Below are 14,357 nucleotides of genomic sequence, written 5' to 3' on the forward strand. Positions count from 1 at the left end.
TCGTACATAGTGAGTTTGGCTTTGGGGTGTGTCTCATAGATTCTGTCTGTTTTTTCAACTGGTGTTCTTCTATAGACTGGCCCGGCTCCCGGTTCCGTTTTTCAAGATCCATCTGAATTAATAAAGGCCTTTGATTTTCCATACAAAACTGTTCCCACCCTTTAGGTACCAATGGTTGGACCTCCATTATAGTGTATACACTTTGCCTTCTCTTTCCTGCTGCCATTTCACGCAATATAGCTCTTTCTCGTGTAAAAAATTTCTTCGAAATTTTTTTTGCATTACAAAACATTTGTTAATAAGTTATATATGTATATATATATATATATATATATATATATATATATATATATATATATATATATATATATATATATATATATATATATATATATATATATATATATATATATATATATATATATATATATATATATATATATATATATATATATATATATATATATATATATATATATATATATATATTATATATATATATATATATATATATATATATATATATATATATATATATATATATATATATATATATATATATATATATATATATATATATATATATATATATATATATATATATATATATATATATATATAGTGTGTGTGTGTGTGTGTGTATATATATATATATATATATATATATATATATATATATATATATATATATATATATATATATATATATATATATATATATATATATATATATATATATATATATATATATATATATATATATATATATATATATATATATATATATATAAGATTTCGATATTCCTGATCAGTTTTTTTTTTTTGCTTAGATCAACTCTTGATTTTGCCTTTTGCCAAAGTTCAATAACAAAAAAAATGGTAATTAAAGAGTATTTTGCACATATTTGTCCAAACTTTGAATAATATCAAAATGAGCTTCAATTACATAGACGAATGTCACAAAAACCAATTCATTATTACCCAGGAACTTATTCAAACATCAAATTATGACATACAAATGAAATGCTTATTAAGTGAGAAAGCACTAGAGAAGCACTTTCCAGAGTCCTTGCTGAAAGAAGTGACACATGAATTTATGGAGCTAGTTGCTATAGTTGCTGCCCAAAATATTCAAATCACCCAATGATTAAAAAAATGCCCCCCCAACTGACTAACAAGATTAATATAAAAGATAAACTGATTGTACTGCAGTGGAACACATTATCACTGAATAAAATGAAAATAATGGAACTCTGCTCATATTTAAATAAAGAGAAAGTGGATATAATTTGCCTCTAAGAAACAAATTTGAATAATCTTAAAAGAGTGGCCATACCAGGATATAAATGCTGCCGCAAAGATAGAGATTCTGGCAGAAACGGCGGGGGGGGGTGATTATTTTAATAGATGAGTGTTTAGTTCATTCCCAATTACCATTAATGCAACATGATCACAAAGTTGATGTGGTGGGAGTCTCAATCACTTTAAAATCAGGAGATACACTAATAATTAAATCAATGTATAACCCAAAGGGTGATGTAGATGTGTTTAATATTTTATCAACTGAAGCAGAGGGGCAAAACCTCTTTATTTTTGGTGACCTAAATGCACACAGCCCACATTGGGAAGATGTTGAGCAGTCAAATTGAGTTGGAAAAAATGTGGAAAGACTGGAAGGGCAAGCATGGTTATGACACTCAGCTAATTAAAACCACTTTCATACCAAGCTACTCAACACACAAAAAACTCAACTGATGAAGGAAGAAAGGAAAAAAGAGAAAGAGAAAAAGCTAAGAATAAAATAGAAAACAAGAAAATTAACAGCAAAGGAAATCGGAGAAATATCTTGAATAGAATGACAACCTAGAGCGGACTTCATGTCAAATTCACTCACGAGATCAAAGAAATTTCTTTGCCCATGACTTGAAAGTCAGAAGACCAGGTGCATTTTCCACGCACTCCAGCAATATATTTCAAACATGGGGACCATAATGGCTAATCACAAAAGATGCCCGAGTGGTGCTCCTAAACTCATGAGTTAAGTTATCAGCTTTTATTGTATTATGATCATGACGGTCTCTATTAAAAGTGAACAGATTTTCAAAAGCAGGGGTGGGCTGACCCAAAAATTTGCATAAGAAAATCACAACTTGGTAATCTCAAATTTGGGATACCTTCATTAACTTATTCTTTTTAAAATGGTCATGAACAGGAACCTCATTAGAATCATAAAATTCCAATAATAGTTTTACAGTTCTATTCTGAAATTTTTTATTCTTTTTGAAACATAAGATAGGAAATGAGGTTAGCAGCTGGTTTTGCATTAAATCAGGAGTTAAGCAGGGTTGTGTTCTATCCCCCTTTATATGGATTATTTTGATGGAATTTGTCTTAAGGAGCACAGGAAAGGCAATAGGAGACCACAGAATCAAATACTAACTACTAACAACTCACCGCAGCACCAAGCCGCCTGAGGCCAACACAGCTACGCACGCTCCTCCTCCACCCCACTCGATTCAAAGCCTCTCTTTTTACACCGGTCCACGAAGTTCCCATGTCCTTTAAATCTTTCTTTATGACGTCCTCCCAACCCAGACGGGGACGACCTGCTTTCCGCTTAGCCCTAGATGGTTGGCCGAAAAGAATAATCTTCGGCAATCTGTCATCCTTCATCCGCACAACATGCCCTAACCACCTCAACCTTTCTTTTATTATAGACCTAGAAAGCGGTATTGAACCACATTTTTCGTATAGCCTATTGTTTGAAATACGGTCAGTCAGCCGGGTACCCAGAACAATCCTTAAGCAATTTCTCTGGAAATTGCTTATCAAATGGGGGGGGGGAAGTATCCTGGACTTAGATTATGCTGACAATTTAAGCATCCTAGATGAAAGGGTGAGCAAAATAAATGAACTTTTAGAGGTTTTGCGAGTTCAGGGTGGTAGAATAGGTTTGAAAATTAATGTTAAGAAGACTAAAGTCACTAAGTTTTGAAATTGCTCAGGCTCAGGATGAAGAAAAAAACCTACTGGCTATTCAAAATCAGCAACATTTCAACATTTTCCCCTCATAATTTATTCTGCCTTTCAGTGATTAAATATAGAAAAAAGGTTTTTCATCTGAAAGTAAAAAGCAACTCTAAAACTTAAAAACAAAACAGAAACTATTCCGTACATGAGGGGAATACCCCCTCCTCAATACCTCGATCTTCACTCTAATTTAAGTCATAGGATTTCGTGTAGGAATTCGAGCAAATTTTTCCAGTGGACCCTCCCCCCCTACAATAGAAATTCCCCCGTTCTTAACAATGTTTGGACGCCTACCAATAACTAAAACTGCATATAAACAAAGGGGATGATTCATAACTTAGAATTATTTCTTTTCGATAGGGCGTAATCTTTTCATCCTCTGCGGCATAAACGTTTGACCTTTCAACTATGCTGATCAAACCGGCCATCTTAAATTTTAGATGTGATGACTTTGGAAAAAAAACGGGTGTTGGCGGGGGGGGAGAAGAGTTACCTTTAAATTTTTTGGTGACTTAAAAAAAGGCATAAAGAATTTTCTCCCGATATTATACGACCATCAGTTAAATAAAATCCCCCTGGCAAAAAAAAAAAAAAAAATAACTCGGTTTAATATAAAAGAAATTTGGTTTTATGATATTCCGAATCTGATGGTATGATTTTAATGTTAATTAGTTTAAGTTTGGGGGTGCCCCGCCCCCCCCTTTCTCGAAAACCACATATAAGTCCTGAGGCTCGTAGCTTTTAATAGGTACGATAAACTTAATGAATTTTATATATCTGGAATCAGCACTAAAAGCCAATTCCTTTGATGTGTTTATTGTTTTCAAAATTGTATTTTTTAGAGTTTCGGTTACTATTGGGCCGAGTCGCCTATTAGTTAAAGTTTGTTACCATGAACTGGTTGATTAACTGAACAGCATCGTAAAAAACTCTCAGAAGTGAGGCTGATGGTGGGCATGGACATTAATTTCATGACAACCTCGTATAGGTGTTTCTGAAACCCTTTTTATGAGAATTCAACGACTTGATTGAATCAGTTTTTTTACAACTAATGACTCATTATTGAAAATCTTCAGAACCGTGACAGATCTGGCTGCTGACGAAGAATGTCTTGCATTGACTACTGAAACTTCTTGATGTGATCCCCACAAACTGGCTTAATTCTGTGGTGGCTGAATCACAAGAACTGTCGCTGCACATGCTTCTATTTATATAGATTGAGCAGCCAAAAAGGCCAAATCCAGGCCCCTTAATTTTTGGTCTCAAATTAGAAAAGATTAACAGGGTACGCATATCTTGTCATGAAACCTGGATCAAGGTATATAGTAACCGTGACGGGTTTGATATGACCAAGACATATAAGCCTAGGAGACATTTTATCGATCCAAGCAATTAATGAGTGCTCAGCAACAGTTGAGGATCAAGACTCCCTAACCGTAGTTTGATTTTGAGAAAAGGCTATGCCTACTTATGGATGCAGCTAAGTATGCTGTAAAGCAGCATGGTCACTGGATTGAATACATTATTTTTCTTCTTCTCGGACATTTGCGAAACATTTTTCTATGTTGAATTTTTTTTCGATGGACTTTCACCAGTAGATAGCAGAAAAAACCGAAAACATTCGAAAATTTCCAAATATCGTTTTAGATATTTATATTTACGTTTCTATATAGATATTTGGTTCGATACATCGTTATATCTATATTCATATCGAATATCGCCCAACCCTAGTTTAAATCGCAATCATTTTTTTTATTTTTGTTATTTGTCAATTAGTTTATAAAGTCTTTCTACTAGAATTTGTTTTGAATACAACACACTTCTAGTCACACTTCTGGAGCACAAGTCACACTAGTCAGAGCTACAGTTCCAAAAGATCTTGAAAATATCTTACCCGACCTCAGTGAGGCTAGGTTTCTTACATGGTTGAGTTAAAACTTGGAAGATGTTCTTTTTCTCTCTATATATATATATCCAAATTTAAGGCAAAAAGATCATCTTCAAGAAAAGCAAGCATAATATAAAAACTAACTTACAAAGAATGTAACACTAGCTTAAGGACTAAGTAATTTTGACATCCAAAAAACGAAAATTCAGTGAGAACTGGAGCACAAGTCACACTAGTCAGAGCTACAATTCCAAAAGATCTTGAAAATATCTTAGCTGATAAATAACCGGTACTAATTGAGGCTCTTATTGGTGTTTGTTATCATTTTGCTTTCTATCTCATATCAGCTTTCTAGCTAATATCAGTATTTTTTTCAGACTAGGAAGTAAATTTCGTTCCGGTCCTTCGGCCTTTAACCTGCTAGATCAGCGTTCTGTCTTAAACCTGCTTCATCGAGCAGGTTTAACGCTTCAAATTTGTTATTTAGTGATATGCAGAAGCTTCTGCGGATATCACGATCATTCAGGTTGTCAGTGTTGAACTGTTTGTTTGTTGTGGCGTTGGTTTTTGGTTTCTGAGCTTTCAGTTTAATTCTTACTTCGGATATCACCAAGATGTGATCTGAATTCACGTCCGCTCCTCGAAAGCCTCTCACCTCGAGCAGGCTACTTCTCCAGCGTCTTAAAATGAGGAAATGATCGATTTGGTTTTTTGTCCGGCCGTTGGGGGACACCCACGAGTACTTGTGAATCGTTTTATGTTCGAACATACTGCCACCTATCACTAACTCATTACTTAGGGCATAGTCAATTAGGAGTGCACTGTTTCCATTCATGTCTCCGATGCCATGCGGGCCCAGAACTTAAGGGCAGTACTGACAATCTGCACCGACTTTAGCAATTAGATCGCCAAAAACACAGATTATAATTTTCAAAACTTTAAGCATTTAAATTTTTTATACTTATAAAATTATATATTTGTAATAATATAATAATAATAGATAAAGTGACTTAATGAGATCTAAATTTCGATTTTCTGATAAATTCTCGAGCTTCGTTATAACTACATTTTATAACTTACTTTGTGCAGTCTTTTTTAGAATACATGTGTTGCATGATTCCGTTTGTATGATCTTAGCTATTTTCGGTCTGATAAATACTGGAAGCTTCTTTGTTACAATTTTTGGTCTCGTACATAGAGTTTTGGCTTTGGGGTGTGTCTCATAGATTCTGTCTGTTTTTTCAACTGGTGTTCTTCTATAGACTGGCCTGTTTCCCTGTTCCGTTTTTCAAGTTCAATCTGAATCAATAAAGGAATTTGATTTTAAATAAAAAAATGGTCCCACCTTTTAGGTACCAATTGTTGGATCTCTGTCATAGTGTATACACTTTTTCTTCTCTTTCTTGATGCCATTTCATGCAATATAGATCTTTCTTATATAACCCCATAACTTCCTGTTTGTGAAAATCCTCTATCCATGTTAATCTTTTTTAATCTCTTAATTAAATTTGTTTCACAACTAAAATTTTTAATAAAATCTGTTATGTTGTTGCTTGATCAAAGTTACTTTCACTACTAGAAATTTTTGACGAATTCATTTCGTTCCATACATGCCTGAACCGCATAGCGATAAGCCGATAAGGTGGCTTTTATCCTGACTTGCCTTTAAGCTCCGCCCACGAGTACCTATTGCGCAATATTGTAACATCATTTATTTGCTTCGAAATTTTTTTTGCATTACAAAACATTTCTACATAAGTTATATATAATATATTTATATATATACACACACATATATATATATATATATATATATATATATATATATATATATATATATATATATATATATATATATATATATATATATATATATATATATATATATATATATATATATATATATATATATATATATATATATATATATATATATATATATATATATATGTATATATATATATATATATATATATATATATATATATATATGTATATATATAAGATTTCGATATCAAAGATTTCAATATTCCTGATCAGTTTTTTTTTTTTGCTCAGATCAGCTTTTGGTTTCATCTTTTTCCAAAGATCAATAACAAAAAAAATGGTGATTTAATAGTATTTTTCACACATTTTTCAATAATTTTAACAATATAAAGACAAAATTCAATTAAATATAAGAGTATAACAAAAAACGAGGTTTGAAATCGCACAGGATCAGGATGAAAAAAAAATTTACTGGCTATTTAAAATCAGCAACGTGTCAACATTTTCTCATTAGAATTTATTCTGCCTTTCAGTGATTAAATATAAAAAAAATATTTTTTCATCTGAAATTAAAAAGCAACTCTAAAACTTAAAAACAAACTAAAACTTAAAACTTATATATAAGATTTCGATATCAAAGACTTCGATATTCCTGATCAGTTTTTTTTTGCTTAGATCAACTCTTGATTTTGCCTTTTGCCAAAGTTCAATAACAAAAAAATGGTAATTAAAGAGTATTTTGCACATATTTGTCCAAACTTTGAATAATATAAAAACAAACTTCAATTACATAGACGAAAATCACAAAAACCGAGTTTTGAAATTGCTCAGGCTCAGGATGAAGAAAAAAACCTACTGGCTATTCAAAATCAGAAACATGTCAACTTTTTCCCCTCAAATTTTATTCTGCCTTTAAGTTATTAAATATAAAAAAAAATATTTTTCCATCTTAAAGTAAAAAGCAACACTAAAACTTAAAACAAAACAAACCCTAGTACGTGCATGAGGGGACTATCCCCTCCAAAATACCTCGATATTCAATCTAATTTTTTTTAGTATTTAAAAATTGCTTATTATTTAATAACGCGACCCTAGTTTTTAAGGAGTTGTCCTTATAGAATTGGGACACAAAGTCGTACACAAATTATCCCCTCATATACAGGATAATTTATATTCTTTAAGTCATAATTTTACTCCCTACTATCAGCTGAAAAACTTGTTTGTGTATTTCGTTTTTGATTATTTTTCAAATAATACCGCAATCTCTACCTCTTCCCTCCATCGAAAATCCCCCCTCACGAAAATTACTCCTTGGAAAGTTCCTTCGTGTAGGAATTCGAGCAAATTTTTCCAGTGGACCCTCCCCCCCCCCACATGAAATTCCGTCGTCCTGAAAAATGTCCGTTTACTTCCCAATAACAAACACTATATGTAAACAATAGGAAAACTTTATATCTTAGAGCCCCTTCCCTTGGGGCTGTGGGGGTCTTTTCTCCTCAGAGGCATAGACATTTGACCTTTCAATTATGCTGATTAAAAGAGCTATCTTTAATTTTAGATCGGATGACTTTGGAAAAAAACGGGTGTTGGAGGGGGGGAGGAGAAGAGTTACCTGTAAATCTTTTTGTGACTTAAAAAAAGGCAGAAAGACTTTCCTCCCGATCTTCTACGACCATTAGTTCAATAAAAATCACCCTGTATAAAAAAAAAAAAAAAAAAAAATCATTCGGTTTAATATAACAGAACTTGGATTTTCTGATATTCCGAATCTGATGGTATGATTTTCATGATCATTCGTTGAAGTTCGGGGGGGTGCCCCCCCTCTTTCTTGAAAATCACATATAATTCCTTAGGCTCGTAGCTTTTGATAGGTACGATAAACTTAATGAATTTTATATATCTGGAATCAGCACTAAAAGCCAATTCTTTTGATGTGTTTATTGTTTTCAAAATTGTATTCTTTAGAGTTCCGGTTACAATTTGGCCGTGTCGCTTATTAATTAAAGTTTGTTGACACGAACATTTTGATTAACTGAAAAGCTTCGGAAAAAACACTAAGAAAGGAGGCTGATGGTGGGCATTGACATTAATTTCATAACAACCTCTTAAAGGTGTTTCTTAAACCAATTTTATGAGACTTCAACGAATTGAGTAAATAAGTTTTTCCTACAACTCCTGACTCGCTATTGAAAATCTTCAGAACCATGACAGAGCTGGCTACTGACGAAGCAATCCTTGCATTGACAACTGAAACTTCTTCACGTCATCCACACAAATTGGCTTAATTCAGTGGTGGCTGAATCACAAGGACTGTCACTGCACATGCTTCTATTGATCTAGATTTAGCAGCCATCAAGGCAAAATCCGTGCCCCTTGATTGTTGCTCTCAACTTGGAGAAGATTGTCAGGGGAAGTATACATTTTCATGAAACATGCATCAAGGTATATAGTAATCGTGACGGGTGTGATACGACCAAGACTTATAAGCCTAAAAGACACTTTATCTAGCCAAGCCCTAACCGTAGTTTGATTTTGAAAACAGGCTATGCCTACTTATGGATGCAGCTAAGTATACTGTAAAGCAGCATGGTCACTGGATTGAATACATTATTTTTCTTCTTCTCGACCATTTGCGAAACATTTTTCAGCATTGGATTTAGTTTCGCTGGACATTCACCAGTAGATAGTAGAAAAAACCGAAAATATTCGAAAATTTCCAAATATCGTTTTAGATATTTATATTTACGTTTCGATATCGATATTTGGCTCGATATATCGTTATATCTATATTCATATCGAATATTACCCAACCCTAGTTTAAATCGCAATCATTTTTTTTATTTTTGTTATTTTTCAATTAGTTTATAAATTCTTTCTACTAGAATTTGTTTTGCATACAACAAACTTCTATTGTGGATTTGTGCGCTAAATTTAGGATTCCTTGTCCAAGAAGGCGAAGGTTCGAATCCTAGTTCAACCAATTATTTGGTTTGGACGAGGGTCAGTGGTGTGACACCATATTTTGTTTTGAAACTTCAAATATTGAAAAAGTTACCTTTGTTTAGAAAGAGATGGTGCTGTTGCATCTACTGTTGGGACCATTACATAATTCTAAATTGCATTAAAACGAAATAATATGATGCAATGTATTTGCTACAATATTTTTCACCACGACTAATGAAACTTCAGATATTATTCTTATTAATAATATATGTGTTATTCTACTGGTGAATGGCTGGAAATTATGAACACTTACCAATTATATATAGTGAGAGGCTATTTAATAAGGTTCAGTATTGTATAGTTTGCTTCAGAATATTAGAGTTTGACACTTTGAACTTTCGGGTCTATATTCGAGTTGATCTTATGAAAAATTTTATACTATAAGTCAGTGTTCTATATTGTAAGTCAAGAAGTAGACGCTTCCAGACTAAAATTCGGTTAGAACTGCATTATTAGTAACACTCGTTGGAACTACAGTTCCAAAATGTGTTGCAAATATCTTAGCTTGTAACTAACCGGTACTAATTCGGACTTTGATTGGTGTGTGTTATCATTTTGCTTTCTAAGCTCATATCAGTATTTTTCTCAGCCTAGGAACTAAATTTCGTTTCGGTCCTTCGGCCTTTAACCTGCTTGTTCGGTGTTCGGTCATTAAACCTGCTTCATCGAGCAGGTTTAACGCTTCAAAGTTGGTATGCACTGATATGCAGAATCTTCTTCGGATATCACGACCTTTCAGCTTATCAGTATTGAGCTGTTTGTTTGTTGTGGCGTTGGTTTCTGGTTTTTGAGCTTTCAGTTTAATTCTTACTTCGGCTATCAGCAAGATATGATCTGAATTCACGTCCGCTCCTTGAAATCCCCTCAACTCCAGCAGGCTACTTCTCCAGCGTCTTGATATGAGGAAATGATTGATTTGGGTTTTGGTCCGGCCGTCGGGGGACACCCACGAGTACTTGTGAATCGTCTTATATTCGAATGGACTGCCGCCTATCACCAAGTCCTTACTTAGGGCATATTCAATTAGGAGTGCACTGTTTCCATTCATTTCTCCGATGCCATGTGGGCCCAGGACTTAAGGGCACTACTGACGATCTGCACCGACTTTAGCATTCAGATCGCCAAAAACACAGATTATATCGTGCCTGGGAACGTCTTTTATGGCCAATTGTAGCATGTTGTAGAAAGCATCTTTTTCCTCATCATCAGCTTCGTTGGTCGGAGCATAGCAGGCGATGATGGTCATTTTGTATCATTAGATACGAAACGAGCTATCAATATACGTTCGCTAACTGGTGTCCAGTTCGCCATTGCTTTGAGTGAAAGTGGCGAAATCATAATTCCTACACCAGCGTGGTGGACGGAAGGGTGACCGCTAAATGCCATAGTATACCCATCATCAAATTCCTCTAATCCATTTCGAGTCCACCTTATTTCAATGAGAACGAGTATATCGATGAGGTATTGTCTCATCTCTTTAATAACTTCTTCTGTCTTGGATATCTGGTTCATCGTCCTCACATTCCCAAAACACATCTTTAGGTGTTGTTTCACAGTCAAAAATCGGTTCCGGGGGCACGCGGGGGTCATTATCTGGGGGGAGGGGGTGAGGCCTCCGAGGCTGTTGTAGGCGTTTCAGTTGCAGGTGTTTTCCTCTGAGGGTTGCCCCTCGGGGTCCCTTGTGTGGGTTGTAAACCCACAGCCCAACCCTCCTCATTTAACGGACTTGGGACCGTCATGTTCCCCCGACCTCAGTGAGGCTAGGTTCCTTACATGGTTGAGTTAAAATGGAAAGATGTTCTTTTTCTCTATATATATATATATATATATATATATATATATATATATATATATATATATATATATATATCCAAATCTAAGGCAAAAAGATCATCTTCAAGAAAAACAAGAATAATATAAAAACTAACTTACAAAAAATTTAAAACTAGCTTAAGTAATAAATAATTTTGACATCCAAAAAACGAAAATTTTACAAACTGTAATCTTGTAAATTTTGTTGAAGTTCAAAAGAATATTGTTTTTATAAGTTTAGCAGCATCGAAACAGAGAAGTCCTGAGCTATCACTTTAGTTATTCAAATAAAGGATAGAGCCTCTTTCGAACGTCTTGTTCTCAAATAATTGGTGCAGTATTGTTTCTAATACATGCGTTGCCTGATAACTTTTCTCCGATTTTATATCTTTTCGGTCTGATAAATAGTTACAATTCTTGGTCTCGTGCATAGAGAGATTGGCTTTGGGGTGTGTCTCATAGATTCTGTCTATTTTTTCAACTGGTGTTCTTCTATAGCCTGGCTGCCTTTACCTTTGTCATTTGCACCTAGCTATTAAAAATTTCAATTGTAGGCAAATTATAAACATGTAACCGCATGTATTAAAATCTTTTTTTAACTCAGAATAAGATTCACAACTTTGTCTTCTCTTTCGAGATGAACTATAACTAACTCTATATATTTCTCGTGTAACCCCATAACTTCCTGTTTGTGAAAATCCTCTATCCATGTTAATCTTTTTTAATCTCTTAATTAAATTTGTTTCACAACTAAAATCACTATTAAAATCTTCTATGTTGTTGCTTGATCAAAGTTACTTTCACAGCTAGAAAGTTTTGACGAATTCATTTCGTTCCATACACGCCTGAACCGCATAGCGATAAGCCGATAAGGTGACTTGGCATTCCTGACTTACCTTTAAGCTCCGCCCACGAGTACCAATTGCGCAATATTGTAACATCATTTATTCGCTTATATATATATATATATATATATATATATATATATATATATATATATATATATATATATATATATATATATATATATATATATATATATATATATATATATATATATATATATATACTACTACTAAAAACTCATCGCAGCACCAAGCCGCCTGAGGCCAACACAGCTAGGCACGCTCCTCCTCCACCCCAATCTATTCAAAGCCTCCCTTTTACACCCGCCCACGAAGTTCCCATTTCCTTTAAATCTTTCTTTATGACGTCCTCCCACCCCAGACGGGGACGACCTGCTTTCCGTTTAGCCCTAGATGGTTGGCCGAAAAGAACAATCTTCGGCAATCTGTCATCCTTCATCCGCACAACATGCCCTAACCACCTCAACCTTTCTTTCATTATAGACCTAGAAAGCGGTATTGAACCACATTTTTCGTATAGCCTATTGTTTGAAATACGGTCAGTCAGCCGGGTACCCAGAACAATCCTTAAGCAATTTCTCTGGAAAACATCTAGCAAATCTTCATCCGCTTTTCGGAGCGTCCATGCTTCAGAGCCATATTTGACAACTGTCATCACTGTAGCTTCCAATATTCTAATCATGGTTTGTAGAATTATCTTCGTATTCTTCCAGACTTTTTTTAACTGTGAAAAACACCCTCGGCCTTGGCAGTTCTACATTCAATATCTTCACTGCTCCCGCCATCTTTACCATTTATACTATCAAGATGGGTGAAACTGCCCACACGATCAATCTTTTCGTTTCTCAACATCACGTTTTCATCTTTACTTATTCTTAGCCTTAGTGACTTTGTCTTTTTAACATTAATTTTCAAACCAATTCTAGCACCCTGAACTCTTAAAACCTCTAAAACTTCATTCCTTTTGCTCACACTTTCATCTAGGATGCTTAAATCATCAGCATAATCCAAGTCCAGGAGACTTTTTCCTCCCCATTTGATTCCGTGTTCTCCCACTCCCTTTCCTGTGCTCCTTAAAACAAAGTCCATCAAAATAATCCATATAAAGGGGGATAGAACACAACCCTGCTTAACTCCTGATTTAATACAAAACCAGCTGATAACCTCATTTCCTACCTTAACCGCACCAGTGTTTTTCTCGTACATAGCACTAATAACTTTAATGTATTTGTCTGGTATACCATAAAAGGATAAAATCTTTACTAAAGCTCCTCTATCAACAGAATCGAACGCTTGCTAATAATCTATAAAACTGAGGACCAAAGGTGTTTGAAAACTTAGGCACTTCTCAATTATTAACCTAAGAGTAAAAATTTGGTCAACACATCCTCTACCTTTTCTAAAACCGCACTGCTCTTCTCTTAAAACTTTGTCTACGGCATCTCTCAGTCTAAAAAGTATCACATTACTAAGCAATTTACTACCTACAGAGACCAGACTAATGCCTCGATAATTACCACACTCACTTTTATCACCTTTCTTATAAAGTGGCTTAATTAAGGTTTTCCTTATATCGTTAGGTACTTCCCCTTTTTCAAAAATCATATTCATAATCTTCAATAACTTATTTGTAACCTCAGAGCCACCATATTTAAGAAACTCATTTACTACCCTATCAGCACCTGGAGCCTTATTATTCTTTAACCCTTTTAGTACTGTTGCTAATTCCTCCTCACAAAACAAATCTTCCTTCACATCCAAGGTATCACAAACTTTTTCAGTTTCCTCTATATCTTTTCCTGCAATTCTATCTTGGTTAAGCAAGTTCTCAAAATGTTTGGCCCATCTCGCTTTAGCTTTTTCCTTATCGCTAATTGCCACCCCATTTCTATCTTTAACTGGGACAAGTCCGGATTGACTACTACCTCTTAATTTGTTAACGTGCCAGTACAATATTTTACTATTATGCCGTCTAGCTGCATCTTCTAAAT

The sequence above is a fragment of the Artemia sp. Qi Xiang Cuo genome, chromosome 14 (genome assembly GCF_049724085.1).
Source record: "Artemia sp. Qi Xiang Cuo chromosome 14, ASM4972408v1, whole genome shotgun sequence".
Lineage (NCBI taxonomy): Eukaryota > Metazoa > Arthropoda > Branchiopoda > Anostraca > Artemiidae > Artemia > Artemia sp. Qi Xiang Cuo.